This window comes from Lissotriton vulgaris, chromosome 7 (assembly GCF_964263255.1).
Source record: "Lissotriton vulgaris chromosome 7, aLisVul1.2, whole genome shotgun sequence".
NCBI classification, from domain to species: domain Eukaryota; kingdom Metazoa; phylum Chordata; class Amphibia; order Caudata; family Salamandridae; genus Lissotriton; species Lissotriton vulgaris.
The window spans coordinates 298233721-298261592 of NC_141695.1; positions in this window are offsets into that span (position 1 = coordinate 298233721).

The window sequence follows — 27872 nt, forward strand, 5'->3', positions numbered from 1 at the left end:
GTCGTTAATTCTGCAAGACAAAAAAAATTTTATTTGTCCTTAGTGCGAGATCGCAAAGAATATCGGTGTTTCCCGGGACGTGTCTGCTCGTCGAACAAAGGATCCGCTGAAGAGACAGCGTCCTGCTGATCAGTCGATTGTTCTGGTCTTGAGTCTTTTGCTGACAATTGTTCAACAGTGCCTTTCTGCTGCGCTGAGGATTCTCCAACAGGCTGCGCGTCGCTGAAAGGTACAAACGCCGGCAATGTTTCTGTTTCTGTTGACGCAATGCCTTTCCTTACCCACGGGTCTGCCGGTAAAGGGATAGGGACTCGCTTCGTATGGGTGGCATGCACCCAACTTTTACGCCCCTCAAGACGAACGGCAGTCCTCGTGGCCAGGAGCACCTGGTAAGGTCCGGTGAACCTCGGGTCCAGATTATTCTTGCGTGAAAAGTTGCGTGTCACCACCCAGTCTCCAGGCTGGAGCTGGTGGCCTGGACCCTCCGTCTGCGTCGGCAATGCGTCGTAAACCTGTTGGTGAATTAACCTCAGTTTAGCAGTCAAGTCATGTAAATAGTCAATCAACATTGGATACTCAAGATCAGAAAACATTCCTGGCCTAGGAACCCCCGACACATTCGCAGGACGGCCGAACACTATTTCGTAGGGACTAAGCCCTATTCGGGAGTGTACAGTCGCCCTAGTTGACAGTAATGCTAAGGGCAAAGCGTCAGGCCACGAAAGACCAGTCGTAGCCTGAATCTTCGCTAGCTTTAGTTTAAGGGTGCCGTTGTACCCTTCAACCAATCCAGCTGACTGGGGATGATTGGCGCTGTGGAATTTTTGATTTATTCCAAGGCCCTTACACACACTCTTCATCACATTTCCAACAAACTCACTTCCGTTATCTGACCACACGACTCTAGGCATTCCATACCGAGGAAAATATTCCTTCAATAGGATTTTCGCAGTAGACAAAGCAGTATTGTCTTTGAGAGGATAGGCCTCAATCCATCGGGAGAATGCGCAAACCACAACTAAAACGTATTTCAGGTTATTGCATCGCTCCATATGGATGAAGTCCAATTGAATCACCTCAAAGGGATACGAAGGGGGAGCAAAACTGCCAGGAGGAGTTGGGGTTCCTTTGCCAGGATTGTACATCATACACACCATACAATTCTTCACCAACCGTTCAGCACATTTCGTAATTCCATCATTCTTCCACACAGGCGACAACAATTTACAAATGCCTTTCACGCTAATATGTGCTAACCCATGTGCCATTGTCACAACGGCCAGTACATACGCATCAGGCAACAACCATCTTTTCTGATCCGACAAGTCAATCCAACAACCACTCGCATCCAACTTTCCCGTACTTTCTTTCCACTTCGCCTTTTCAGTCTCGGTGGCCTCATTCTGAATTTCTTTCACACTTTCAATGGTGTCTTCACACATACTCGATTCCGTAGGCCACCTAACCGAACTCGTCACATACATTCGAGTACTAAGGTTCCGGGCAGTCTCCTTAGCAATCTCATCCGCAAACGCATTACCACGACCAACATCATCCGTCACTTTACGATGCGCACTACATTTAACAATCGCGACTTGCGTAGGCAAAGTCAATGCATCCAGAAGATCATTCACAAGCTGGCCATGCTGAATCTTCGTACCGTGCGACGTCAAGAAACCTCTCTCTCGCCACAATCGTCCAAAACTATGCGCTACACCAAAAGCGTATTGGCTGTCGGTGTACACATTCACACGTTTACCTTTTGCTAACACACATGCTCTAGTAAGAGCAATCAATTCCGCAGCTTGGGCAGAATTCTGATTCAATCTTGCAGTCTCAACAACAGTATTCAATGTTACAACTGCATAAGCAGTAGTCACATCACCATTCGGCAACTTAAAACATGACCCATCCACATACAGAGTGCCATCCGGATCTTCCAATGGGGTGTTTTTAAGGTCCACTCGACCTTTTGTTTCCTCCTCAGTCCTCAAGTAGCAGTCATGTTCTGCTACTTCATCTGACTCTGCACTAATTGGTAACAAAGTTGCCGGATTTAAGACATTACAACGTTTTATCTGAATATGGCTTGCCAATAACGTCAACTCGTACCCAGACAACCTCGCACTCGTCAAGTGCTGAGTTTTCGTACGATTTAAAAGAGTATCGACTGCATGCGGAACCATCACCGTAAGCATATTATCCATGACCAATCCTGCTGATTGTCGGATGGAGACCGCAGCTGCCGCTGTTGCTCGTAAACAACTCGGCAATGCTCTAGCTACTGGGTCCAAGGTCGAGGAAAAATATGCACATGGACGCTGCTTACCACCAAAAGGTTGCGTCAAGACACTCAAAGCACAACCTTCTCTCTCGTGAACATATAATGTAAACGGCTTGCTATAGTCAGGAGTACCTAACACAGGAGCCGAACACAATGAATCACGTAGTTCAGAAAAACTTTTCTGACATTCTTCCGTCCATGGCAAAGGAGTCGAAACATCCTTGCACGTAAGAGCCACTAATGGTTTCGCTAGCAATGAAAAATTAGGAATCCATTGCCTGCAGTACGACGTGATACCTAGAAAGGCACGCACATCTCTTTGGGTTTTTGGCACAGCCATTCGCGCAATCGCTGCAATTCTCTCTGGGGTCAATCTCCTTCCCTCCTTTGACAATAAGTGACCTAGATAGGTTACTTCTTGACAACAATATTGGAGTTTAGAAGGGGACACCTTATGATTTAGCTCACAGAGATGTTGCAGTAATGATACCGTAGCTATTTTACAAATGTCCTGAGTATCGGCAGCCACCAATAAGTCATCGACGTATTGGATCAAGGCCGCACCAACCGGCAACCGAAACGCATCCAGTTGACCCTTCAAGGCTTGACTGTAAATCGACGGACTTTCACAGTAGCCCTGAGGAGCGCGTTTGAACCGGAAGCTTCGTCCACCGAGAGAGAAACCGAAAAGGTCCCTGCTCTCTTCGGCAATCGGGATGCTGAAAAACGCATTTTTCAAATCTATCACCGAAAACCATGATGCAGTAGCTGGAATCAGAGTCAGGAGCGCCGTGATGTCAGGCACAACAGGGAATTGAGGAACCACAATTTTATTCACCTCCCGTAAATCGATAACAAAACGATAAACAGGCGGTTTTGTAGGATCTGTGCGTTTAAGAATAGGCAGTACAGGGCTATTGCACACGTTTCCCCGAGTCTCTTCAATAACATCCTTCTCGATTAGATCATAAATGATCGCCAACAGCGCTCGTTCACCATCAAGGGAGATACGATACTGGGGAATACGTGGCAATCGCACATTAGATTTCAACTGAACAACATAAGGGGAGATATCAAGTAGGTCCACGTCATTTGGACCCGTCGCCCACAAAGACGCAGGAAGAGAACTCAATTCCGGTGGAAGCTTATCAAGAGACAAGTACATAGGAGAGACAACCCTCTCTCCTAACGTAAGCTTTACACCCACAGGAGAACAATACAAAGTTGCGTACAAACGTTTAAGCAAATCCAGGCCCAAAAGATTCTCGCCACAACCCGTGGTTAAAATCAACGGAGCTTCTAGCTCACGTGGCCCAATTTGGAGGGGCAAAGGGCGCGAAACTGGATTGCTAACGGGGGCGCCAGAGAATCCAACGGAAACATTTGTTAAGCCAGACAAAGGTGCGCCAGGGAGTTTTGAATGCATGATAGAACTTTTCGCTGCACCAGTGTCCAACAGAAAAGGCTCAACGACGCCCGATGTAGCAACTGCGACGTAAGGCCCTCTCTGATCAACCGGAACTGATACCACTCCCTCTCCTTGTCTACGGCTATCCTAGTAATTACTGTCGTCAGTTCCCTGATCGACGTAATAATCGTCTACATTGTACTGCGCAGATCGTCCTTGCGATGATCCACGTTGATCAAAACAGTTATTAGAAGTGGATGAGTTATCTGAGCGATCATTCTGAGCACCACGACCTCTACCACGTGACGCCTGTTGCGAACCACCACGACCTCCTTTAGATGAGTTACCACTATTACGTTCATTCAAAACAGGGCAGTTAAATTTAATGTGTCCCTCCTGTCTACAATAAGCACATTGATTGTACCCTAACGATGATCTTTGGGAGGAGGAATCATTACGCGACTGTGACCGATTCGATTGCGACTGCGATCGACTCTGTTGTGAATTATTCTGATTTGACCGTGGAGGATACGCTTGTTGCAACAATACTTTAGTTTTCAGCTCTTTCGTCTTTTTGTCAGCACGGTCATTCTCTTCTTTCTCTCTATTTTCATAATATTGTGCCGTAGCTAATATCTGAGCTGAGGTGGAAACAGCCCATGCACTTTCCGAATTTCTCAATTTATTGCTCAAGTCGGGCAATAAATTTGAAACAAATTTATCCACAAACAACCTTTGACCACCCTCAGTACCCATATCCTGACCACTATGGTCGATGAATGCTTCCTCAAACCTCGTAAAGAAGTCGGAAACACTTTCATCTTTCTTTTGCTTACAGGCTGACAATTTGTCCCAGTTTACCCTCATAGCCGGCATAAGAGTCTTCATTAACGTTATTATTCTTTGGGGAAGGGCAGCAATCAACTGCTCAGGTTTAGCTCCACCAGTTTGTAAAGCATCTGCCGCCAAGATGGCCGCCCAATCACCACCTAATTCATTTGCGTGATCTTGCTGGCGAATCTTAGCCCATACCGGTTGTGGTACGACATTGCCAAACAACATGTCGATATCGGCAAGGTTCATTATCGTAGCATCTACGAGCTGCGATAATTCTTTGTAATACCCTGCAGGATTTTTGCGAGGGTCAGGCAAAGATTGCTTCACCTGTAGCACTTCCGATCGTTTCCACGGGAGATGTATCCATACTCTCTGAAAATACGGTGGAATAATAGGAACAGCAGTAGCATCGCCTGGCATCCACACTGGTGGAACTTCCCGCATGGGGTATTGGCCAGACTCATCTGGTTGTTTCTCAATATCCTCAACAAACAATGCATAAGGTATCGGAGCGGGACGAAAAGATAGCAACCGCTCGATAGCACGTCGGACATTGGTATCCACTATCAGTCCAGTTGCGAACTGAAGCCGAAGCTCAGACAGGGCGGTCAGTACCTCGTCAGGCGCATCGGCCGCTATCTGATCATGAAGGAACTTACACATTTCATCAAACACGTATCTCTGGGTTGGTATATTGAATTGACAAAACGTTTCGAGGACAACACGTGGTGGATTTCTCTGCAGATTTACCATCCAACCCATCGCCATATTATATAGCGCAACGCGTTCTCTGTTTCCAGGAAGCTGACTTCGTCTCTGAGGACCATCGGAACCAGCGGACCCATGAACAGGTCCGAGCGAATGAAAGAAGCTAGCCGCAAGAGGAGAATTGCGGCTACGGGTAGAGGGAGAAGAATAAGACACAGGGCTAACAAGAGAAGGGGTAGAAACAGTAGCGACAGCAGGTGTTAACAAAACAGGAGCAGTAGCGGGAGCAGGAGTATGAGGAAGCGGAGGAGCAGTAGGGATAGAAGCAGGCAAAGGAGCAGGAACAGTCGGAAGAACGGGTGCAGGTTGAGGAACAGGTGGAGGAGGAATAGGTGGAAGAACAGGTACGGCAGGGACCACAGGAGCTGCGATACCCTGTACGTACGGAGGTGGCGACTTCATAAGATAGGACATTAAAGGATCCTCAACTACCTCTTCCTTCTTGTCTGACTCCGTAGGCAAAGCAGGATAACATTTATCTATGGTCATACGCTGTAGTCTCTCAAACACTTCCTTATCCTTATCCTCCTTATCACGCTGGAACTGCTCAGCTTTCTTCACTATAGTAGCAACATTATCTCGCTGACTACGTTTATTCTGTCTGATTTCTTTCTGTCGGGCTTCTTTGCGCCACAACCGAAAGGCATCAAACATGGCCGGCCTTGATTTTCGTTCGAACAACTTCATTTCTAGATTATCTAAGATTGACGCCTCGAAGCTACCGTGAGGTGGCCAACGAAGGTCGCCGTCCTTCTTTGTATATTTAATCCAATAATCGTTAAAGGTAATTGGGCCTAGCCCATGTTTGCTATATAGATCATAAGTAGGAGTTCCAACCGGAGGTATCGGACACGAGTCCTCCAGTCGGGAATCCGCACCACAAGGTCTGAAACAACTAAACAAAGTACTGCGACCAGGCATCTTGCACACTAGCCGAGTTTCACAAACTTCAAGGGTTACGGGATTTACCAAGTCCCAGCAAAGAACAAAACCCTCGGTCTTTGGCGGCTGCAGTCGTCAAACAACACAACAAAGTACGCTAGCAAAGTGTCACCGACAAAAACACTCACACAGCGTGTACAACAAAAAAAAACACTCGCTAAAGTGTCAACAACCAAGGGCTATGGGAGCGACCCACAAATACTTAACTCAAAAATCGATGGCGTCACCAGGAAGGCCCGTCAATCGTCTCGCTATACCAAGGTCTACGCCAGGCGCCAAAACAGGTCTACAGTCAGGGCAGCAGTCCGTCGCAGCCGTCAGGAGGCGGGAATCTTCGCGGGAAAAGTCTTCGGGCCACTTATTTGGACAACAGGATCGATGAAGCGGAGTGCACCTTCCCTCGGAGATTTCACATGAAGTTCCTCACGATCGTCGGGCTTGGACCGGTACCATTGATGCAGCCCCACGTTGGGCGCCAACTGAAGGACTGGGTTCTGTAAGACCCAGCGGTGCCAGGGCACAACACCTGAAACCTTCGTGGGTAACCTGCTCCGGCGTACAAGTCACAGAGACACGGGACACTTCCTTCGGCGTCAAAGATTCAAGGTTTATTTGCTGCAGGGAACACAGAGATCACGACAAGTACACAGCGTGCAACTTGGGGAGACTGCTTCAAATTGGTTCTGTGGATCGCTCCTTTTATACAGTTTTTACCCATAAGACAACATTGAACACAAAAATTTACAACCCGGTTCCCACAATTATTCCCCAGAGGGGTCGCTTTGGTCACTTTGAAACACATGAGGTCCGGAACATTAGTGCGGAAACATTTGGCGGTTCCCAACTGTAAAAACCCATCTTCCCACCATTAGCAAATTCCAATCAGCAGTAAAACAGATCGAAATAGGAACAAGGACAGGTGTAGAGGAAGACGGAGACAGTGGGGAGATCGGAAAGGGTGTAAAAGGGGAGGTAACGGGAAACACGAGATGCAGGCATCAAAGGGACGTGCCTAATGAGATGCACGGCTGAGACAATAAGCCCGTGCGGCAAGATGAGCCTCAAGCGGCGTCATCTGCCTTACAGTAGCATCCCCCTCGTCATAAAGACACTTACAAAGAACATGTGTCTTTCGCAAATATCTTGGGAGTCCCAGGGTCGCGAAGCGGACAACGTCCGTTCGCTGGCTACTTGAGGGCAAGAGACAAAATGGATGCCGTATCTAAGATGGAACCCGTGGGTACAGATGAAAAACCCACATAACAAACGAACGGTTTAAGCTAGCACAGCGAAACTGCGCACACTTACTAAACTCGTCATTTGCGGTTCATAGATACCAGACTCGACCATATTCGTACGAGTCGAAAGCATCACTTACAATTGTCACGGAACCTCAGGTTGACCCTGGACTTCCCACCTGCCCTGCTGCTACGGACCTATTGCCTCACCACTGTGGGTCCCCGCACACTCTCCCTTCCCTCTACAGTTGTTGGCGTGGTTTAGTCATCCTCTGGGACACGTAAACATTGGTTATGGGTTTGCTATAGTAAACCGCACTATCTTCCAAAGTAATGCCAATTGTACTGCAATAGTTAAGTCGTATCTATGGCAACCAAGGCCTGGGTGCTTAGGGGTATGTGACACCTACCCACCGAAGTATCAGTTTGTCCTGAGATTCAGCCGAATCCAGGACACATGTGAAACAATATAATACCCAAGCTACACCGATATCTGTATAGTCATGTGGAAGGGCGCATATATATCTTTACACACACAACTCTTTTTGATCACAGCACCCTATATCCACATAGTCCATAGAAAATCTCATCATTTCTGGTGTTAATGAGATTTTCTATGGACTATGTGGATATAGGGTGCTGTGATCAAAAAGAGTTGTGTGTGTAAAGATATATATGCGCCCTTCCACATGACTATACAGATATCGGTGTAGCTTGGGTATTATATTGTTTCACATCCTCTGGGACACGGAGCGTGCTGGAGGTGGTACTGGTGGTGGTGGTGGAGGTGGCTGCGGTGGAGGCACAGGCCGTGACTGCAGGGGTCTGCTGTGCTGTTGTTGTTGCAGCAGACGTGGTGTTGCGGAGGATGGGGGCCTGGGACCTGTTGGTCCCTGGCACACCAGATGGGCCGGCCTGGAGCTCATCGTCCAAACTATCCTGGGAGTCAACATCCGAGAGTCCTTGTACCGGGGGTGGAGACTGGCTCTGCTGGTCATTGTTGTCCTCAGCAGTGAATTCTTCATCACCTGTGGATTTGATGGGGAATGTTCAGTGTTGGACACTGTGCAAGTATTCTGTTAGCTGTGTGTCATCCACTGTCTGTACACTACACAATTGAGAGATCTTCGCCATTATTATTAAGTGCAATACTGTACGTCATTACATGGTGCAGAGGAATAACAATTACTCGTACATGTCAGGTATCAATGCATTGCATGCAATTGGTGCTGTGTGTAGTGATGCAGGTCGACCAACCACAAACAGCCAGCCCAGTGAAGATGGCTACCTACCTGTACGTTTGTTTGGTGAACAATGCAATGGCTGGCACATGCTCCTGGGTGGGGGAGGCCTCCATGCTGCTGGGGTGGGTGTGGGACAGGGGGCATGGTGGGAGTCGTGGTACAGGCCTCCCTCCCCCAAACAGCCAGAACAGGGATGATGGCTACCTACCTGTAAGTTTGTTTGATGAACAATGCAATGGCTGACACATGCTCCTGGGGCAGGGAGGCCTCCATGCTGCTGGGGTTTGGAACAGAGGACATGGTGGGAGTAGTGGTACAGGCCTCCCTCCCCCAAACACGCCTCCCAAGCAAGATGACTACCCACCTGTTAGGTGAGGGTCAACATTGCAATGGCTGACACATGCTCCTGGGTGGGCCAGGCCTCTATACTGCTCAGGTGTGGGACAGGGGGCATGGTGGGAGATGTGGTACAGGCCTCCCACCCCCAAACAAGCCTCCCAAGCAAGCTGGCTGCCTACCTGTTAGGTGAGGGTGAACAGTGAAATGGCTGACTGGGTGGGGTAGGCCTTTATCCCGCTCTGCTGTGGGACAGGGGGCATGGTGGGAGTCGTGGTACAGGCCTCCCTCCCCAAAACAGCCAGAACAGGGAAGATGGCTACCTACCTGTAAGTTTGTTTGGTGAACACTGCAATGGCTGACACATGCTCCTGGGTGGGGGAGGCCTCCATGCTGCTGGGGTGAGGGGCAGGGGGCATGGTGGGAGTCGTGGTACAGGCCTCCCTCACCCAAACAGCAAGTCCAGTGAAGATGGCTACCTACCTGTAAGTTTGGTGAAAAATGCAATGGCTGACACATGCTCCTGGGTGGGGGAGGCCTCCATGCTGCTGGGGTGTTGTACAGGGGGCACAGTGGGAGTCGTGGTAGAGGCCTCCCTCCCCCAAACAGACAGAACAGGGAAGATGGCTACCTACCTGTAAGTTTGTTTGGTGCAGAATGCAATGGCTGACACATGCTCCTGGGTGGGGAAGGCCTCCATGCTGCTGGGGTGTGGGACAGGGGGCATGGTGGGAGTCGTGGTACAGGCCTCCCACTCCCAAACAAGCCTCCCAAGCAGGATGGCTACCTACCTGTTAGATGAGGGTGAATGGTGCAATGGCTGACACATGCTAATGGATAGGGTAGGCCTCCATGCTGCTGGGGTATGGGACAGAGGGCATGGTGGGAGTTGTGGTACAGGCCTCCCTCCCCCAAAAAGCCATAACAGGGAAGATGGCTACCTACCTGTATGTTTGTTTGGTGAACACCGCAATGGCTGACACATGCTCCTGAGTGGGGGAGGCCTCTATCCTGCTCATCTGTGGTACAGGGGGCATGGTGGGAGTCGTGGTACAGGCCTCCCTCCCCAAACAGACACAACAGGGAAGATGGCTACCTACCTGTAAGTTTGTTTGGTGGACAATGCAATGGCTGACACATGCTCCTGAGTGGGGGAGGCCTCCGTGCTGCTGGGGTGTGAGACGGGGGCATGGTGGGAGTCGTGGTACAGGCCTCCCTCCCCCAAACAGCCAGAACAAGGAAGATGGCTACCTACCTGTAAGTTTGTTTGGTGAACACTGCAATGGCTGACACATGCTCCTGGGTGGGGGAGGCCTCCATGCTGCTGGGGTGAGGGGCAGGGGGCATGGTGGGAGTCGTGGTAAAGGCCTCCCTCACCCAAACAGCAAGTCCAGTGAAGATGGCTACCTACCTGTAAGTTTGGTGAAAAATGCAATGGCTGACACATGCTCCTGGGTGGGGGAGGCCTCCATGCTGCTGGGGTGTTGTACAGGGGGCACGGTGGGAGTCGGGGTATAGGCCTCCCTCCACCAAACAGACAGAACAGGGAAGATGGCTACCTACCTGTAAATTTGTTTGGTGCACAATGCAATGGCTGACACATGCTCCTGGGTGGGGGAGGCCTCCATGCTGCTGGGGTATGGGGCAGGGGGCATGGTGGGAGTCGTGGTACAGCCCTCCCTCACCCAAACAGCCAGAACAGGGAAGATCGCTACCTACCTGTAAGTTTGTTTGGTGAACAATGCAGTGGCTGACACATGCTCCTGGGTGGGGAGGCCTCCATGCTGCTGTGGTGTGGGACAGGGGGCGTGGTGGGAGTCGTGGTACAGGCCTCCCACCCCCAAACAAGCCTCCCAAGCACGATGGCTACCTACCTGTTAGATGAGGGTGAACAGTGCAATGGCTGACACATGCTCCTGGATAGGGGAGGCCTCCATACTGCTGGGGTAAGGGACAGAGGGCATGGTGGGAGTTGTGGTACAGGCCTCCCTCCCCCAAAAAGCCAGAACAGGGAAGATGGATACCTACCTGTAAGTTTGGTGAAAAATGCAATGTCTGACACATGCTCCTGGGTGGGGGAGGCCTCCATGCTGCTGGGGTGTTGTACAGGGGGCACGGTGCGAGTCGTGGTATAGGCCTCCCTCCCCAAACAGACAGAACAGGGAAGATGGCTACCTACCTGTAAGTTTGTTTGGTGCACAATGCAATGGCTGACACATGCTCCTGGGAGGGGGAGGCCTCCATGCTGCTGGGGTGGGTGTGGGACAGGGGGCATGGTGGGAGTTGTGGCACAGGCCTCCCTCCCCCAAACAGCCGGAACAGGGAAGATCGCTACCTACCTGTAAGTTTGTTTGGTGAACACTGCAATGGCTGACACATGCTCCTGGGTTTGGGAGGCCTCCATGCTGCTGGGGTGAGGGGCAGGGGGCATGGTGGGAGTCGTGGTACAGGCCTCCCTCACCCAAACAGCAAGTCCAGTTAAGATGGCTACCTACCTGTAAGTTTGGTGAAAAATGCAATGTCTGACACATGCTCCTGGGTGGGGGAGGCCTCCATGCTGCTGGGGTGTTGTACAGGGGGCACGGTGCGAGTCGTGGTATAGGCCTCCCTCCCCAAACAGAGAGAACAGGGAAGATGGCTACCTACCTGTAAGTTTGTTTGTTGCACAATGCAATGGCTGACACATGCTCCTGGGAGGGGGAGGCCTCCATGCTGCTGGGGTGTGGGACAGGGGGCATGGTGGGAGTTGTGGTACAGGCCTCCCTCACCCAAACAGCCAGAACAGGGAAGATGGCTACCTACCTGTAAGTTTGTTTGGTGAACAATCCAATGGCTGACACATGCTCCTGGGTGGGGGAGGCCTCCATGCTGCTGGGGTGGGTGTGGGACAGGGGGCATGGTGGGAGTTGTGGTACAGGCCTCCCTCCCCCAAACAGCCAGAACAGGGAAGATCGCTACCTACCTGTAAGTTTGTTTGGTGAACAATGCAGTGGCTGACACATGCTCCTGGGTGGGGGAGGCCTCCATGCTGCTGTGGTGTGGGACAGGGGGCATGGTGGGAGTCGTGGTACAGGCCTCCCACCCCCAAACAAGCCTCCCAAGCACGATGGCTACCTACTTGTTAGATGAGGGTGAACAGTGCAATGGCTGACACATGCTCCTGGATAGGGGAGGCCTCCATGCTGCTGGGGTATGGGACAGAGGGCACGGTGGGAGTTGTGGTACAGGCCTCCCTCCCCCAAAAAGCCAGAACAGGGAAGATGGCTACCTACCTGTAAGTTTGTTTGGTGAACACTGCAATGGCTGACACATGCTCCTGGGTGGGGAAGGCCTCCATGCTGCTGAGGTATGGGACAAGGGACATGGTGGGAGTTGTTTTACAGGCCTCCCTCCCCCAAAAATCCAGAACAGGGAAGATGGCTACCTACCTGTAAGTTTGTTTGGTGAACACCGCAATGGCTGACACATGCTCCTGGGTGGGGGAGGCCTCCATGCTGCTGAGGTATGGGACAGGGGGCATGGTGCGAGTCGTGGTATAGGCCTCCCTCCCCAAACAGACAGAACAGGGAAGATGGCTACCTACCTGTAAGTTTGTTTGGTGCACAATGCAATGGCTGACACATGCTCCTGGGAGGGGGAGGCCTCCATGCTGCTGGGGTGTGGGACAGGGGGCATGGTGGGAGTTGTGGTACAGGCCTTCCTCACCCAAACAGCCAGAACAGGGAAGATGGCTACCTACCTGTAAGTTTGTTTGGTGAACAATCCAATGGCTGGCACATGCTCCTGGGTGGGGGAGGCCTCCATGCTGCTGGGGTGGGTGTGGGACAGGGGGCATGGTGGGAGTTGTGGTACAGGCCTCCCTCCCCCAAACAGCCAGAACAGGGAAGATGGCTACCTACCTGTGAGTTTGTTTGATGAACAATGCAATGGCTGATACATGCTCCTGGGGCAGGGAGGCCTCCATGCTGCTGGGGTTTGGAACAGAGGACATGGTAGGAGTAGTGGTACAGGCCTCCCTCCCCCAAACAAGCCTCCCAAGCAAGATGGCTACCTACCTGTTAGGTGAGGGTCAACAGTGCAATGGCTGACACATGCTCCTGGGTGGGTCAGGCCTCTATCCTGCTCAGGTGTGGGACAGGGGGCATGATGGGAGATGTGGTACAGGCCTCCTACCCCCAAACAAGCCTCCCAAGCAAGATGGCTGCCTACCTGTTAGGTGAGGGTGAACAGTGCAATGGCTGAGACATTCTCTTGGGTGGGGGAGGCCTCTATCCTGCTCAGGTGTGGGACAGGGGGCATGGCGGGAGTCGTGGTACAGGCCTCCCACCCCCAAACAAGCCTCCCAAGCAAGATGGCTACCTACCTGTTAGGTGAGGGTGAACAGTGCAATGGCTGGCACATGCTCCTGGGTGGGGGAGGCCTCTATCCTGCTTAGGTGTGGGACGGGGGCATGGTGGGAGTCATGGTACAGGCCTCCCAACCCCAAACAACCCTCCCAAGCAAGATTGCTACCTACCTGTTAGGTGAGGGTAAACAGTGCAATGGCAGACACATGCTCCTGTGTGGGGGAGGCCTCCATGCTGCTGGGATGTGGGACAGGGGGCATGGTGGGAGTTGTGGTACAGGCCTCCCACCCACAAACAAGCCTCCCAAACAAGATGGCTAGCTACCTGTTAGGTGAGGGTTAACAATGCTATGGTGTTTGGGTTGTGCAAGGAAGTACTTATCAGTGTGTTGGTTGCCATTTGTTTGTGCTTACCAGCCTCCATTCCCCCGGATACTCCTGTGAGACTCTTAGGATGCAGTATGGCAAGCACCTTCTCCTCCCATGGTGTGAATGTTTTCAGTGGCATGGGAGGGCCACCGCCAGTCCGGTTAGCCAGCTCCCAGTTCTTGCTTCTCCTCTCTTTGACAACCCTCTTGAGATCATGCCACCGCTTCATGATCTCCTTCTTGGATCGCGGGGTGGTCCCTACTGCATTGACCCTTTGAACTTTTCTTTCACACATCTGTGTCCTTGTGGCTAATGGCGTCTGTTGGACCAGGCTACCAAACAGTTGTGGTTCTACTCTCACTATCTCATTTAACATGACTGTCAACTCACTATCTGTGAATTTGGGCATTTTCTGTTCAGGCCATGGTGTGTGGTGTTTGAAGTGTTTGTGGGTTCAGGGGTGTGTGCGGTGGGTGTGGTGTTGATGTGTGAGGTGTGTTGTTTGGTGGGAGATTGTTGGTGGTGGTGATGGTGGTGGTGTGTGTGCTGTGTTCTTTTGCCTCCCCAGTCAGATCTGGTGTATGCCCTTCTCTTCTGGAGTGTTGCAAGGGATTGTGGTCAGTAAAGGGGCTGGTTTTATACTCCGGTGTGTGTGTGGGTGACCAAATGGGATTTTGCTGTCAGGTGTGTTGTGGGTGTTGTCCTGGGAATTGTATGTATTTTTTTGGCATTTGTTTTTTCATTGGTATATGTTTCGTGTATTTGGAGGGCATGGGTACTTTGGTTTGTGCAAAGTTTGGCATTGTTGCTGTGTTTTAGAATCGTCCGCCATGTCTTTCATGTCTCGTCCGCTGTGGTGGCTATGCTGCAGCTCTTTTGCTGTCTCTCCCATTCACTCCTGTGTGCAACCACGGCAGTCAGAAACAGAGGATCGTACCATGGGACCATCAGGGATATACTAATTTCCCCTGCGGTGTCTCCTTAGCTTTTCCACAGCGTTTCTGACCCCCGCGGTCATTTTTTGGACATCACCGCCCGCTTCGAGCGGTTTGGTTTGCCCGGTACCGCCGCAGTCGGTCTTTTTTGGCGTTGATCCCAATTTGACCGCCGGTTTATCCGCGGCCCAGGCGAGCGGTGGTTTCCCGCCTCCATGGCGGTCGGGTGGTTTTCCGACCCCTATCCTAATGGGGCCCTATGTCTCCAGATTTTGACCAAGTTCTCTCCAAATCTATTTTATTTGACTTGTTTATTGCTGTTGCTTTTAAGATTATATTAACTTGCTGGAAAGACAATTCTATGTTATCCTTCTTACACTGGTGGAATTTAATTTGTGAGGAACACAGTATTGCTGCAGTTTCTTATGTCTCAACTCACTTACAAATCAAATCTGATTTATTATGGTTACCGTTTACTACTTATTTATCTTTGAACTTGCCTCTTCCATAATTTCCTCTTTCCTATTCATTTCTCTTTTCTTTCTTTTCTTTTCTTTCTCAATTTCGTCTCCTATTTTGCATATTTTTTCCCCATTTCTCTTTTTTTCTCTTTTACCCTTTTTATAATATATTTTTGTTTACTATAGTTTCTTATACTCCTGTTTTTACACAGATATGTTCTATTTAATTTTCTCAATGTTTAATTTTCCTTGACATTAATTGTTTTATTATAACCATTTTGCACAAGTTCATGTAATCTTCTGCTACCTTATTCTTAATTTCACTGTTTTACATATGTATTCATAGTAATTTGCACACTTACTTTTCTACTTGAACGAGCTATTTATTTGTATTTCTGTGGTTTCTTCCTTAATAAAAATTATTTAACCTAGTATCCGTGTGAGTGGATCCTCTTAACAAAAGGAAAAATATTGTGTAGTACTGGTGTCATATGGATGTTGCTTTAAAGAGCTTCCCATGGATTAGATTGTAACAGAGTGTTGAAAAGGGGCTTATTACTAGTAGTTAATATATATTTACCACTGGCAATAAGGCCACTAACACAGTCTAAGTCTCAGAATAAGTCTTCAGAATATTATTTCCATGCGCAACCCTTGGTAGCTTGGCTGCATGCAGGTAGACTTAACTTCAAAGATAGGTATGTAAAGCTTTTAAAAACAGGAAGTATTTGTATCTTTTAAATGACACCAAAATAAAAAGAATCCAATGCATGGAACTTGCGATGTCAATTTTTAAAGATTTAGCACTAAATAGCACATAGAATCCTGTAGTGCCTATTGAGGCATCTTTTCCCTCTAGACCGGGACAAAGACAACGTTTCAGGCTGACCACGATGAAGCTACCCCATGCAGTAGGACTCGGTCAAAGCTTTTACCTTCTCACTTAGAAACTTTTCTGGAGGTTTTCTTCCAAGGGTTCTCTGAAGCTTTTAGCCAGTCTGGACTCGGCGAGGGTTCGCCAGCCTGCCTTACGAAGCTTATTGAATACCGACTACAAAATCTTTGCTGGGGTTCTGGCCGCTAGGATAGCAAAGGTTATTAAGTGTATTATGCACAGTGACCAGAAAGGCTGTATTCCGGGGAGGCAGCATAATGAATTAACCACCTTACTGGTTGGAGTAGTAGACCTGGCGGAGACGTATAAATTACCGGTGACGGTCGTGGCAGTAGATGCTGCCAAGGCTTTTGACCACGTTCATTGGCCATATCTTTGGGAGGTCTTAAAGAGATTTGGATTTCCCAGTAATTTAGTTAAGGCTGTTCAACTTTTGAATCGATTGCCTAGAACAAGGGTGCTTGTAAATGGTGAGCTGACAGATTGGTTTTCTGTGGAACAAGGCAGGGATGTCTCCTGTCACCTCTTTTGTTCGATATGTATATCGAACCATTAGCAATATGGATTAGAAAGGGTACTGCCATTGCCACTTTTACATATAGAAATTTTTAGATTAAGTTTGCTCTTTATGCTGACGACCTCCTTCTTTATACCCGGAACCCACAGGTGTCTATCCCCTTGTTAATGGCCAAAGCAGGAGTATTCGGGAAAATTTCAGGATACAAGGTTAACACAAGTAAGACTTTAATTATGGAATGGAACCAACCTAAGCAACAGCCGCTGGTAAAATCAAGCATGCGCTATCTGGGTATTTCAATAACTCAGAAACTGGCAGATGTTACTATGGTGATTTGGAAAAAGAACAGCCGGGAAGTTGGGAGATGAGCAAATTTGCCTCTTAATTTATATGGTAGGGTGTATCTCATTAAGATGGTGATTTTACCCAAAATTACATTTTTGTTTAATTCTATGCCATTATTCTTTGACCAAAGGGAGATAGCCAAACTTCAGGGAAAACTGGGCAGCTTTATTTGGGCCTCAAAGGGCTCTCGTATATCATGGAAGAAATTAAGGAGGAAAATGGAGAAAGGCGGACTGGCTCATGTAGATTTGTTAATATATGGGCATGCTTATTTCTTTAAGAATTGTAGGATGCTTTTAGGTAAAGCTCCGCTGTAGGAATTTTATTTGGAGCAATGCTTGGAGAATTGAGGGAGGGCCAAGAACAATTCCTGTTTAAGTTTGCAGACTCTAAGTTCTTCAAAAAAGTAAGGTTGAAGATTTTATTGGGAGCCTTGAAAGTATGGGTCTTAATTCGCAAGAAGTTAGGAATTCCTTACTATGCATCTAGGGCCCCAATTTTGGAATCCCCTGGGATCTCTGGGTTTCTGGAAGACTCTCCTAACCTTTCCTTAAGAAATGCGGGAATTTCTTGCTGGGGAGACTTGAAGGTGGGTACTGAGTTGCTGATTGGGGAACCTTGAAGGCAATTACAGGTTCAAATATTATCAGCTTTCTGCATGGTGGAGGTGTCAAGAATGGAAGGAAGAGGAGGAGGATGCCTGGTTAGACCAAGCAGTAAAAACTGGCACAGTTAAGAAGAAGGTAGCGCTGTGGTATAATACCTTGATCCAGGAAGGAGATGATATGGACAATGACTTACAGAGGCCTTGGGGAGGGGTTTTGCCAAATGTAAATCTGTGGGACACCTAGAAAGCCTCCTTTACTCTACTTAGGGAACTTGTCAACCCTACCTACTTGAAATGCAACCATCTTTTTACAGCATACAGGGTATATCAGTCTCCTGCAAAGTTAGAAAAACTTGCTGGGATATAGTATGAATGCCCAAAATGTAAAAATACTGCTGCCGACAATTTGTAAATGTTCCGAGGAGTCTTTCTGCCAAAACCCTGATCGTGCTACAGGAGTAGCTGTAAACTGTTCCAGCTTGTTTTCTTTGCCGGCGTGAGGAGGTGTCAGCTGCGAGGCCGCAGAGGAGGCGAGAGGTGCGGCCCCGGGACTGCGAGGACCAGCCTACAACATCCACAGCTGTGTCCTCTTCCCGGGTGAGCCGCGCCCCCTCCCAGTGCCCGCCCCCACCAAAGCGCTCCTCACTCCTCGCGGCCCCCGCTTCGCGGGAGCCTCTCGTTCCGAGGAGTCTTTCTGCCAAAACCCTGATCGTGCTACAGGAGTAGCTGTAAACTGTTCCAGCTTGTTTTCTTTGCCGGCGTGAGGAGGTGTCAGCTGCGAGGCTGCAGAGGAGGTGAGAGGTGCGGCCCCGGGACTGCGAGGACCAGCCTACAACATCCACAGCTGTGTCCTCTTCCCGGGTGAGCCGCGCCCCCTCCCAGTGCCCGCCCCCACCAAAGCGCTCTTCACTCCTCGCGGCCCCCGCTTCGCGGGAGCCGCTCGTTCCGAGGAGTCTTTCTGCCAAAACCCTGATCGTGCTACAGGAGTAGCTGTAAACTGTTCCAGCTTGTTTTCTTTGCCGGCGTGAGGAGGTGTCAGCTGCGAGGCCGCAGAGGAGGCGAGAGGTGCGGCCCCGGGACTGCAAGACCAGCCTACAACATCCACAGCTGTGTCCTCTTCCCGGTTGAGCCACGCCCCCTCCCAGTGCCCGCCCCCACCAAAGCGCTCTTCACTCCTCGCGGCCCCCGCTTCGCGGGAGCCGCTCGTTCCGAGGAGTCTTTCTGCCAAAACCCTGATCGTGCTACAGGAGTAGCTGTAAACTGTTCCAGCTTGTTTTCTTTGCCGGCGTGAGGAGGTGTCAGCTGCGAGGCCGCAGAGGAGGCGAGAGGTGCTGCCCCGGGACTGCGAGGACCAGCCTACAACATCCACAGCTGTGTCCTCTTCCGGGTGAGCCGTGCCCCCTCCCAGTGCCACGCCCCCTCTCCACCCAAGAGAATAACAGCAAGCCCAGTGACGCGCACCGAGGGACGCGCGCGGGTCGCAGCCCAGGGCGAAGCCCGGGCCAAGGGCGGGCCCGTTGTTGCCCGTTAGTGACCGGAAGAGACCGGGCCCGGACCACCCCCTTTGGCTTTACCAGCCATCAAATTAATTTCATCTCAGAGCCTATAGACCTGTCGCACACGTCCACCATGCCTACCAGAACCAGAAGTAACGCTAAAACCAAATCCAAGAACGGCCAAGCTGTAGCCCAATTAACTGGACCAATTGATCAATTTATTTCACGGACCCACGAGGTAATTAATCAGAGCATTTCTCTCCTCGAAAAAAGATTGTCACTGGACCTTATGAATGCGAAACGCTCGTCCCTGGGCCTACTAGCAACCGCAACCTCCCCCATTCACCAAACCCTACCAAATTCTTCTCTCCCTGTGACTGTGACTGTTGCTGACATCAATACAGTCCCGTGCACAGTTGATCTATCTGTAACTCAACTCGAGTCTGATTCGTCATCAGTATCAGATAACCTAGAGGCAACCCCCGACCTAGCAGCCTGTCAAGCGCTCGAAGGATCTGATAACAACATAGATACCTATCTTCGAGGGATAAGAGAAGGAGCTATTCCTAAACAAGGTAGCACAAATCCTACTGACAATCTAGTAGCCACGGTATCTTCCTCTGGTCATGAGACAGAGCCCGGGAGGGAACTATTAAACCAAATAACACAATCTGTGCAATTAATTTCAACAACCTTACCAGAAACTAACCTTCTGTCCCCCCCCCTAACGATGTCACAGACGACCTCTGTAAAACATGTAAAACCACTTCCCACATACTAACCACAATTAAAGACCTCCTGTCACAGCATTTGAAACCCATACAACTAAGTATTAGGAATCTGGAAGCTCAATTGGCAATCCTTTCTTCCACACTGCTTCCTACGAATGCACATCCTGTAAAAAAGGGGCCACGAAATGTGACCCTGCCCTCAAAAACACCCTATCAACCAAAATCACCTATAGTAACAAAACAACCAACTCCGATTATCCCACCCCCACAAAATCCGAAACATAACGTTTCAAAGCAAAATTTGCAAAACGCAATGCCTAGACCCCAACAGGTTCCATCCCAGTTGTCACTCAAAAAGACCCCAAAAAAGACCCCAGGAGCTAGGCGTCCTGTCCATCTGCCGCCAGAGGCTACGCCATATACAATCATACTTACTGGTGTACCTGAATTAACGGAAGATACACCAGAAACTGCCTGGTCACTCAAAAATAAGGTCATGCAATGGCTAAGCATTAACAGGCCATTAGAACCCCACCATTCTGGAGGGATTTCCACAGTCCGCAGAGTTGTATGGGTAGGTGAAACACCAAAATCGACCCGCGTAGACTGTATTATAGTAACGTGCAGAGATCCCTCCACTGTGGAACATATTTGCTCTTGGCCTTCGCTGGAGAAAAAAGGTGGAATCGACGCTCACCTCCTTTCTTTCTTCTATCCCCCAACGAAACCACACCATTATATCCCAACCTGGAACTGGCACCACCCCCAAAGCGATCAGTGGAACCAGGTGGGGTATACTTATGGCCATGGAACTAGGAACATATCTAGAGATAGGCCAAGGCAGTACTGGCAGGACAGACCCTACCAATTGTACGAAGGCTGGCAGGGTTTTCCAACACGAAATCGCTTTGACTGCCTAGAGATGGTGGATTGACCGTTTTGGTCTGAACCAAAGAGTAAAAACATCAATACCCCTTACTCACCAGTAAATCTTAGTCAGCAGCGAGCTTCTTCTAAATCCGTTAGTAAAGCACAACAAATTCCCTCTACCCATGCAAATCAAAAGTCAGTGACAACCATAGATATCTCCCATATTTCTATCAACGCCGTGTTGTCCAAATCCCCTGCCCTTTTTAGGACTGGGACCGACTCATACTCTCATCAACAAAAAGTTCTAACAGATTCCATTAATCCTTCTCAGATTCCGACAGAGTTCCCGATAGACACCCCGACAGCGAGTTCCCGGAGGGATCCACCTCTTTCTCACATATCCCTCGAACCCACTAATCTGATTCTTTCCATTATATACTGGAACGTTGCAGGTCTGTCCTCCAAAATAACATCAGAGCTATGGCTCGATACAGTCAGGGAACACCAGATACTCTGCCTTCAAGAAACATGGTCCACAATCCCAATACATCTATTGGGATATAAAACCATTTTCACCAGCAATACGGGGAACCATGGGCAGACCAAAGGGGGGTCTTATGATTTACGTTGCCAATACCCTTCCCTTCATATCCACAAAACTGTTAAAAGAATCCTCAACATACCAAATCATACAGATAAACACCACTAACGACAGCACCTATATTTTTATCAACTACTATAACAACTCTGGCACATCGGTCTGTTGGCTGGACTTAGTAGAGATTGCCACTTTCTTAACAACCCTGCAAAACGATAACAACAAAAACACAATACACTTAATGTGGGGTGGTGATTTCAATCTCTCTCTGTGCCCAAATTATAAGAAAGAAATTTGTGGGCTGCAAAATGAACTTGGCAGTGCCATATCCCATTTTGCGCACTCGACATGCGGAAGCAAACTGAACGATATTATATTCTCCCTAGATCTGGATTTTGCGAATGAACTAGTGGACCCGCAGCAGGATTTTCTGCCTACTTTCCATGGACGAGGCTTCCTTACAACCATAGACTATATAATAGCCTCCCATTCACTCAAAGGGCAACTAGCAAACTTCGAAATTGGGTCAAGCGTACTGAGTGACCACTATCCACTCAGTGTAAGAATTATCACCAAACTGTTAAATGGTCATCCTGCAAAGCCGAGCCTTTTAAATCAGCATTCACTTTCTATGAACAAACTGAATGGCTACACGGTCAAATGGGCCAAGATCGACCCGGTAGACACAACGCAGAGGATCCTCGAAAAATCCAAGCACTAGATATCCTAATGTACGTCCTCAGAGACGTCACCTCAAATAATCGTTAGCAGTTTCCAAAATATCCAAAAAACAATAAGAAATGAACTATTCGTCAAGCTAAAGAACAACAGTCCCCCTACCACGAGATGGTTCGACACCGCTTGTCGGAAGGCCCTTTCAACTCTTAAAGAAGCCTTACATAGATCCACGAGAGACCCTGTGGAAATCTCTAATTTAAGAAAGTCATATAATCTCGCCAGAAGGGAACGTAAAAACAAATCAAGCAAGAACTCTGGTCACAATTGCACGACAGCACCCTAAGGAAAGATAGCGCCCTATTCTGGAAAGTTATAAGATCTCCATTTCTGGCCGATAGCACAGAAAGCCAACATCTAGACGTGGCAGTAACCGAAGAAGATTGGGTCACGCACTTTTCAAAAATCTTTGGTCCACCTTCTGAAATTGCAGCAGATAATGGTTCAGGAACGAATGAAGTCCATTCATCGGAAAATAACATCTATCCGATAAATATCCATTTCCAACTAAGTGAAGTGATCAAAGCAATCAGGGCATCAAAATCAGGCAAGGCACCGGGCCCTGACGGAGTTCCAATGGACATCTTCCTCCACAATGTAGATTTTTGGTCACAGTTAATCACCCGGGTTATGTCAGCTGTAACCTCGGTCGGGCTTTTCCAGTCTTGGTCGACATCAATCCTTTTACCCATATTCAAGAAAGGCGACCGCAACGACCCAGCCTGCTACAGACCAATCTCCCTTCTGGACTCCTTGGGCAAAATTGCGGGTCGAGTGCTCCTGGACCGTTTACAATCTTGGGCCCAGGAGAACAACATCATAACCGACCTACAATACGGTTTCCAGAAGGGGCTTGGGACTGTTGAACAGGCTCTCAATCTATCCTCCTTTGGCGCCAACATATTTCCCTGCCCTCTTGGCAGGGAAATATGTTGGCGCCAAAGGAGGTAACATCTTCCTCGTCTATGTCGACTTAAGCGCGGCATTTGACTGCGTCCAACATGCGAAACTCTGGGAAATACTTAGTGACCTTGGAGTGGACCCTCCATTAATAGCTTTCCTACGTGAACTCTACTCCAATGCTTCAGGGCGAGTAAGATTTGGCACCAACGGCGAGCTGTCCCGTTCTTTTCCCATAACAAAGGGTGTAAGACAGGGCTGTGTACTGGCTCCCTTCCTGTTCAACCTTTACACAAACGGGCTGGAGCAGGCTATGCTGGAAGGGAGCCAGGACCTACCCCAGATAAATCACCGTCCGATACCTACACTGCTTTATGCTGATGATTCAGTCATCTTAGCCCGGACTTTGAATCAACTCCAGAAGCAAATTAATAAATATGCCACATTTATGGACTCACTCGGCCTCAAAATAAACATAAAGAAAACCTTTACAATGCACATTGGCCCTAGAGTTAAAAACCCTAAATCGATAATGGTGGACAAAATGAAGCTGGAAAAAACCTCAGTTTACCCCTACCTGGGAATCTTAGTGGACGATGCGGTAAACTGGCGCCACGCAATCGACGCCAGAAACCTTCACTTTCGTCGGGCAACATCGGCCCTGATCTCTTTTTCGAGGAAATTGGGGAAACCAGCGCCATCCGAACTCTTGACCATATATTACGCCAGGTGCCACAGTGTGGCTACCTATGGAGCTGGCGTATGGGGACATGGGCGCATAGACCAACTACAAGTAACGGAGAATGGCTTTATCAAATATGTTCTAGCTCTCCCTCAAAGTTCCCCGATACTTGCATCGCACTGTGAGCTCGGTATGGAATACATTGTAGACAATATTCGTTCCCAACCAATTTTATTGTGGCACCGAACATGGACCAACCCTGAGTGCCATCTAACTCATTCCCTTATCACAGACTGCCTAGCCTTGTCAAACTGGCGTAAAATTCCATGGTTGACTTACATCTGGAACTTTTTTAATGACCTGGGCCGGAAATCTTATTTTGAAGATCCTGCTACGATCGAAGATATCTCCAGGAAACACCTAAAATCAATGTGCTTGGGTCACCTCAGAGAGCTTCGAAACCAAGCTGAGATCTTAAAACCCTCCAATGAGAAAATTTGTGCACAACAATCCATCAAAGGCATACAACCTTATCTGTCTTATTTTCTCTCAAACCACGAAAAATTCTTACTAACAAGACTTCGTTTTAACATTTTCTTCCGTTTAGTTTCGTTTCCGGAAACTCAAAACTGGTCCCGCAAACTGACGAACTGCCCTTGTGATGGAATTTCTCCACAGTCAACGATCCACGTTATTTTATTTTGTAAATATTACAAACTCCCACGCAAAACATGGATTATTCCACTTCTTCGATCTAGTGGACTCAGACAATGCCATTCTGCTTTTCTTTTCTTGCAGTCTTTGAATACTCCCTATGAAGCAAAACTTATAGTGACTTTTCTTAAAGCAGTCATCACATTACGCCAAAAAGTTTTAAATTAACCAGAAACACTTAAAATTGCAAACTTATCTCCTTTTTATTCCGTCTCATTTTAAACTCATTGCGTTGAAAAGTTTTTTCTGTCTATGTACTTTTTATGATTATACAATTGATAATCGAATAAAAGTTAATGAAATGAAAAAAATGTTTTTAACATGTCCGTATATTGTAAAATTTTGGTCTGAGGTGTGTGAATTTCTTACTGAAGTTATTGGTACTTTAGTGAGGGTAAGCGCAGCCCTGGTGTTTTTTGGAGTTTGGCAAAACAACAATACAGTGATTAGTAGGTTGGATGCAAGATTACATTTTTATGTAATTCTTTTAGGGAGATGAGAGATATGCAAACTATGGAAATCCGACTCTCCTCCTCTTTTGCTTGAATGGAAAAAAACTTTATATATGTAAGCAAACAGGACCTGTTGTGCGATAATAGCAGTCAAGAGAAAGTATGGGCTAAGCTGGTGGACTGGTTTCAGAACTTCGAGGTCCAATGATTAAACCAATGTTTAGCCATCAGTGCTGTTTTCCTTCCATGCTACTGGCACTCCGGGGAAGGGGTGGAAATGGAAATGGCTGTTCTCTCTTGTATGGAACGACTCTAACCTGGCCTGGATCACCAGTGAAGGAAGCGAGGATCGCCAACGAGTGAACTGGCAGAATGAAGACAGCAAAAAATGTTTAAAAAAAAAGAAAAAACATTGCCTTACGAAGTGTCCTAAACTTACTCCAAGGGTCTGGAAGATACAAGATGATAGTTGAAAGTTTGGGATCTAAATTCCTACAATCCACTTGGACAAAACCCTTACAAATCTAGTACTCCAGGCTTGGGATTCTTGGTGGTGATAGTCCGGATGAGCTCTATTAACCTTCACTTGCACGGAGTCCACTCTTTGGATCCACAGGACTGTCATTCCAGATTGTGCAGCAGGTGCAGACAGTCAGAGTGCAAGGCCTTGTTGGTGCAAATCAAACTTTTCAGTATGGACCCTTCTTTCAAGCAGCAGATCTGAAAGGCACTGCCCCTATCAGATACTTATTCAGTGTTCTCTGGGGTCACCCTGGAGGGCGCTCCTGTCCAATTAAGTGCAGTACAGCACCCCAGAGCACAACTGTTTCCTCCAAAGGGTGGCAAAAATCTTCTCCTAGAAAGCACTATATCTTCATAATTTAATATGGCTGAAGTCTCAGTGGAGAGGCAAGAGCTGGCTAAACCAAACTCCAGAATGGTTCACCCTCCCCCTTGCATCTGCACATTCCTGTCTTATGCCTGCCATCTAGCTGTGTTCAAATAGTAGGGGTGAAAATGAAACTGGCTTTTTCTGTCTGTCTCCTCCTTCTGTTGAAGATCATTGTTTACAACTCCTCCCCCTTGCTCTGACATTCATATTTAGCTGAACCCTCTCCTCTCAGAATGGCTATTTCACCCCATGGGCTACGTATCACCTCATCAAAGAAGCCTGGCTAATCCACTTAACACTGACCAATCAGGACAGATAACTAGAAGGTTGAATCTTGGCTTACCGACAAGAAAGTCGTATAACTTCTTGTCTGTACATTTTAGGATAAATTCAACAATACAATATTGTTGGATTTATCAGTACCATTCTACAAAGTCCTTGAATGAAATGTTTTGTTTCTCCTCGCAAGAGTTATTAATTAATAGCTTTTTGCAATGTTAACCTATGTGGTTGGGGATTTGCAATGGGGAAAATGACTTGGGCAATTTTTCCAACACCAGGGCTAATATAACATATTTTATTAGAACCCTTCCTATATCTACAGGCCCCCCCACCCCTGGAACACCTAGAGGAGATATTAGGAATTGTGAATATGTAAACATATCGCAAATCCTCACTTCACAGTGCTCCCATCATAAACGTTGATTTTAGGAACACTTTACTACAATGTGGAAAGTGAAATGTGCGATTTCACTAAACCCAAGGCATATAAAACTATTTTATATCGGTCCTCCTTATAGATACCTGACCCCACCACTGGGACCCCTAGGGGAAACTCTGGGGGTGCCTAATATGCCAGAATATTGTAATGTATTAATTTGTTTAGTGCCCCAAACACCAAAGTCGAGTTTGGGCACAATTCAGGCCTCAGCAGTACAACACATGTAAGTGTAGCAAGTGCTACTGGCCTCCAAACTGCCATGCCCTATTATATACTAGAGACCTAAAGGTAGTTTTGATCCCCCTGCCCAAATATTTACGAGGGCCTTATAGGGGAGGTCATATCAATCATAGCGGTACCCTAACCCATAGTGTACCCTAGTGTATGTAGATGTTTTCACTGTATTCTAGGTGTGTTTTCAGCAAAGCACTGGCTCTTGGCCTGGTTAAGCAAAGCCGAGGGACAGTCAGAGTCAATCAGTTACCACCTGTACCGGTCAGCAAAAGAAAAGGGGTGCCCAGGGCACTAGGATGACTTTGCAGCACAGAGGAAGAGAACATCTGAATGCCCTTTAGGAGGAAGTGATTTTTGTGTGTATAGGTGCTTTTATTTATCCAGACGGTGGCGGACAGCGTTCTGGAATTAACTTTGTGGAAAGAGATAAAGGTATTGCATGTGATGAGCACATTTAATTATAATAAATTAATTTGTGTCTGAGGTACAGGAAGTTTACTAGACTAGCTTAGATGATGCAGCATGACGATGCTTTAGAGCATTTTTGATGGATAACATGGTAACAGCTTGAGTAGGCCGTGACATCCAAAGAAGGTCAAGTAAAACAAAATGGCAACTGGAATAAAATGCAGATGTGAGAAAAGGTAGAAATGTAAGCACATGCATTCATACAGACTGCATTAATAATCTGGGCCATTGAAAGAAAGTGACTTAGAACAATGAGAAATGTGGAAAAATTTAAAATGTTGATGTGAAAAATGCTGCTCCATAAGCAGTGTCTTCTGGATGCTGCATTAAAGGGCTTTGCATGGATTACATTGTAACAGAGGCAGAGTACATCTGAACCACTTTAGGAGGAACAGTGAGTGAATTTTGGCACAGCTGGAGCATTTGCATCCCGTGTGCAGATGACGGTGTTTTCAAATGTACTTGAAATTAAACTTCAATTGAAATGTGAAAAAAAATATTGATCTGAAAACAGTGCCTGTTATCCTTCTTGAACTATGCCAAAACCCCCTCCCCATCCCTCTGTCCCATTTACTTTTTTTAATTGCATTGGTGTAGCTAGCCCTCTTGCTGCCCGTGGCGGTCCCTGCGTTTGCCGACCCGTGCACCCACAGTGAAGAGCAGGTGGGGGGCTGCTGACGTGCTTGCTACTGCCACCCCGAGATGGCAGGTAAGAGCAGAGGTAGGCCACTGCCCCCAAAACCTGTGCCACCCGGGGCGCACTTCCCCACCACCACCGTAGCTATGCCATTGTTTTTTGAATTAACAAAATTATTCAAGTTCTTTTACTCTATTATGTTTAAAGTAAT